Genomic DNA, 4,821 nt, shown 5'->3' with positions numbered 1-4,821 from the left:
GAGGGGCTGACTGGACAGGGCCAGGAAGTTCCAGCTGGCCCAGGGGAGAAACTGAGGAAAGAAGCCTCTAGAAGGGGAAAGGTATATGTCCCTGCAGCAGGACCCCTCAGGGCAGTGTCTAGGCAGGGGTGGGGAGGACATGTTCCCAGACTGGATTCCCACACAGAGGGCCATGTACGTCTTGGGTGACCACTGAAGACCAGATCACCTGTGCCCTGTTGGGGTGGGCAGTGTGGGGAAGGGTCGACTAGGTTGTAGCCTTTTCTGTCCACCATCACTAGGACTGGGGAGGGGGCTGATGTGCTCATCTTCAGAACAGATGGAACCAGCTTGGGAGGACTGGGCAAGAGATGTACCTTCAGCCTGGTCCCTCAGGCCTCAGGGGGGCCTGAAAAAGGTAGAGCCCTGTTTCACCCTGAGTCAATGATGCATGGTCCCTGTCCTAGCAGCCACGGAACCCTGGTCTGCTTCCAAAGTAGAGATTCCTGTCACTCAACCCTGCTCAAGGTCTCTGGGCTCCCCAAAACCTTACCGCGGAACCCAGATTCCTCATTCTGTCCCCTCTTCCTGGGGCTCCCCTGTGTCCCCTTGGCCTGTCTGGAAGCCCCCACCTGGCTTTCAGGTCCTAACTGATCCCTGAGCCACATGGCTCACAATAGGTCAAGCCACACTACCTGGGGGGTCTCCTTGGGAATTCTCCTCCCCAGCTGTCCCTCTACTCAGCCTGGTCATTCATAACACCAAAGCCCAGGACTGGCATGGGAAAAGTAGGCTTCAGAAGCTGAATCTGTTGGGCCCAGGACACCCTTCCTCTGTGTGACTTCTGACTCCTTATCAGGCCTCAGTTACTGAGTCACAGACCCTCAGGAGGAACCCACCCCTCATAGAGTTAATGATTTTCCCTCTTGATCTTTCAGGGATGAGCATGGACAGCACCAAGACCCTCCTTTTCCAGGCCTTCCTCCGTCCTACTCATCCCCCCATGCCTCCATGCCATGCCCAGGCCAGCTTCCATGGCAGGACCAGGACTGGTCTTTGCCCAGTGGGATGGCCTGGCTAGACTCCCACGGCTAAGCCTTTGCTGAGCAGGGCCCAATCCAGGGGACCTGGAGGTAGCCCAGGAGCAGCTGACCACAGCTGGGGGACAGACCACAAGGCTGCCCATTCTGGGCTATGTCCCTCCTCCTTCACAGTGCCCCCAGAAAGACAACACAGTGGGCATGGGGAAGGGTCCCAGAGATCCCCCTCAGGAGCTGCATCAAAGCAGACAGGCAGACAATAGTTAGGACTTCCCCACTGGCCAACAGAGCACCTCAAATAAGTGGAAGTCATGACCCCAGCCACTGCCCTGAGGAGGAAGTTTCTCTCCGTCCCCCACCCCACATCCCATTCCAGATAGCCATAAGGGAACAGACAGGAAGTGGAGGCGACAAACTCTTACATTATCCCACCACATTCCCTGGCCTGTGGAATGTGTGACAGGTCACTTCCCAGAGGCACTAACCTGTCTAGTCCCCAGAAGAACTCATCCCACACAGCAGCTCTTCCCAGAAACCGTGGGCCTCTGGACACACAGGATAGGCCCCCAACCTCCAACCCCTAAGCCTGGCCACAAGGGCTTTGCTCAAATGTGTGCACCCAGTCTAGGCAGACATGGGGCTTCTGCCAGAGCATGACAGCTGGTGTCCATTCATTCACCTGGTCCCAGTTCCTCCCCTGGGAAAGAGCCCTCCAAGGGGAAGGGGCGAGGAAGCAGAGGAAGCCAGTCCCTTTGCAGGGCTTGCTTCTGTTCCTTGGGCTCTGATGGCGGGATGACTAGAAATGTGGCCAGGGAGCAGCAAAGAAGAAATGAGGTGGGAACACAGCCAGACAGCAAGACAGTATGTGTTCCAGCTGCAAGTAAACCCCTCTTCACTCTCCATGGGCCCAACGCTCTGCCACTCACCTCCAAGCCCACCTTTCACACATACCTGCCAGCCCGCTGCCCACCCCACTGGATCCCTACACGGATCCCCCCACGCACCTTCTACACAAAACACTACCTCTTCCAGGTTGTGAAGGGTGATCTGCATGAGGCTAGAGTTGAGCATCAGCTCATTCTTATGCGCTGGCCACAGGTAGGGGGGGTGCTGGGTTCACAAAGAAGATCCTGGTGTCCCCGGTAGACACCTGGTTGTCACAGATGAGGGGGTCTCCAAAGCCACCAATGACTACCTTGTTGCCACCATCCAGAAGGCTCTCCTGGGACACCACATCTTTGCCTTTCAAGTACCGCCAGACTCGAACCTGGGTAGACACAGGGGCAGGTGTTAATGGTCCTCTTCCTCCTGGGGGAAGGATACCAGACAATGGCCTGGGCCCTTGTGGCTCTGACCTCAGCTGCTCAGGTGGAATGCCACAGTAGACACCAGGCCCGGGCAGAGATCTCTGGACTGCCCTGGGCAGAGGCTGAAGGTAAACATACACAGTGCTGGGGTGGTGCTGCCCCCCTATGTCATGTGAGGACATGGAACCTCTTCATGTGATAAGATGTCTCATGAACACAGGCCCACCCCAGGAATTAGCTCCTATTCCAGGTCTAACCAAGATCAGCACCCCAACTCCAAAATGTCCACCTCAGCTCAAGCTGGATTTGGTGAGGGATCCACCTGGTCTGGATTGCCTGCCTCCTCCATCCTTCCTTTTCTCCCCCAACCTGCCTACCACCACTTGCTCACACTCTGGGCAAAGCCAAGACTGGGACACAGGGATGGAGGGGGGTTTGGGGGCAAGCGGCCAGCCAGGATCTTTACACCCCTGTGGGTGGGCTGACACCTTCCTTCCAGGAAATGAAGGCCCCCTCCTCCAGTTCCAGCGTCAGGGCAGCCAAGGTAGCCATGAGCCACAAAGTCAAGTTCAGGCAGCTTTAGGCAGCCCCACCCTACACCTCTCCTCCTGGGACCCTGAGGGCATCTACTCTGACACTATTGCAGGAGGGACAGCTACAGCCCCCCACCCAAGGTAGCCCACATAACAGGTCCACAGATCCTTTTACTCCCTGCGAATGGAGTTCTGGGAAGAGGCCCCTTCTTCAAGAGCTGTTGGGGGCCAGGGCTCTTGGAATGGGAGTGAAAGACAATGGGACGCCTTTCCACCTGCCAGCTCAGGACTGCAGAGTCTGCAGGGACCCCTCCATCAGCTGGTTCAGCCTCATCTAACCTCCACACATCTGTAGACTCCAGCAGGAGAGAACCCAGGCAGGAGAGGGCCTGCTGGTTTCATGGCCTCCCCCGACCCAGCCACACCCAGGAGCAAGGGAGGAAGTCGGGAAAATCCTGCAGGGGCTTGGCAAAGTGCCCAGCGGTGAGGGGAGGGGTTCGGTGGGGGGGAACCCCCCCCCCACCCCGTGCGCGCTGTAGCCCGCACAGACCACTCTGAAACCGGCGGCAACCCTCCCCATCTCCATGGAACAAGAATGATCCATTTCTGGTTCAGTGAGGTAGTCTGGGGGGGCCAGAGGGAGGACCAACCTTGGGTCCCCAGGGCCCTCCCTGGAAGATTGTGGAGGAAACCCACCATACCTACTCCAGGAGCTCCCAGATCCAGCTGAAGGAGAAGTGGGACAAGATTCCCCTCCCTATGGCCAGGGGAGCTCCAGTATTCCCGGGAGCGGGATAGAGCACCTGCCCCTGCTCCCCTTTCCCCACTGGGCCCAGGCACGCGAGGTTCAGCAGCGGCCCCGCCCACTCCCTGCTCCAGCCCCCCACAACCATGGCCGCAGCACCCCTCAGCAGTCTCCCTACGTTAGGAAATTAGGCTGTGCACCTCTTTCTCCCGGCACCCCCTTTAGCACTGGTATATCCGCCTCTGAGAAGGGGGAAACAGCACTGATCACAGGTAGAGCTCCCGTCCACACCCCAGGCAAAGAGCGTCACCTCCCCGACCCTACCCCTTTTCTTCGGCTGGTGGGGAGGGGGCGCGGCAGCCCCCATACTCCCTGGGGGGGGGTGCACTTGTTTTCGATAAGGGAAAGGGCTTTGGGCGGAGGGGAAGCCAACACCCGGTTGCCCGGCCTGGGCACCACTGGCGGTACCGCAGCAACACCGCAGGAACTTTCCCTGTCGCTCCAGAGTTTTCCGGGACCAGGCGCCCCACCCGGAGGCTTGGTGGTCGCCAAGGGAGCGCGAGCGGGGGCTGCGGAGTGTCCGGGATCATTCCCACGGCCTGGGATAGGGGTCCCAGCAGCGCGGCCGGCAAGCAAGGGGAGGGCCTCGGGGCGGCATCGCGGGGAAGAGGCCCCGGCCCAGGCCTCCCGGGGCTGGGGTCCCGGCGGGGCCCACCTTGCAAGAGTACGTGTGCTTCACCGGGTCCACGTTGAGGATCTCCTCCACCGTGCCGGTGAGCACCACGTTCGCCTCCTCCTCGCGCTGCTCCAGCGCGCGCTCCGGGCACGTCCCGCCAGCGATGGGCAGGGTGTGCGCGGCCACCACCAAGAGCAGCAGCAGTGGCCGCATCTGAGACGGGCCGGACGGCCGCAGGCTGGCCATGGCGAAGCCGAGGACAGCGGAAGGCGGCGGGGAGAGCGCGCAGGCTGGGCCGCGCCGGGGACCGGACTGGACAGGACAGGAAGCAGCCCCCCGGGAAGCGGCTGGAGCGTGGGCGGCGCGGGGGCGGGGCCAAGCAGCCCTGCCCCTCCCCCACGGGGGCCGCCTCGCCCGCCTGGTGCCCTGCGACTCAGGCCGGCGGCGAACAAAGCACCGGGACAGCGGCGCAGGGCGGAGGCCGGGGGTGGGGGCGCTAAGTCGCGCCGGGTGGCGGTGAGACCTTCCGGGGACACAGGCA

At 60.9% G+C, this 4,821-nt stretch overlaps 1 pseudogene; it reads right to left on the bottom strand.

Moving 5' to 3' along the window:
- Positions 1-371: 371 nt before the first annotated feature.
- On the bottom strand, positions 372-4,526 carry LOC143388913 (agrin-like; annotated as a pseudogene).
- Positions 4,527-4,821: the final 295 nt, after the last annotated feature.

This window comes from Callospermophilus lateralis, unplaced genomic scaffold (assembly GCF_048772815.1).
Source record: "Callospermophilus lateralis isolate mCalLat2 unplaced genomic scaffold, mCalLat2.hap1 Scaffold_45, whole genome shotgun sequence".
In the NCBI taxonomy this organism is placed as follows: domain Eukaryota; kingdom Metazoa; phylum Chordata; class Mammalia; order Rodentia; family Sciuridae; genus Callospermophilus; species Callospermophilus lateralis.
The sequence above is the reverse complement of the archived record's forward strand: the minus strand, read 5'-3'. Positions and strand labels throughout refer to the sequence as shown.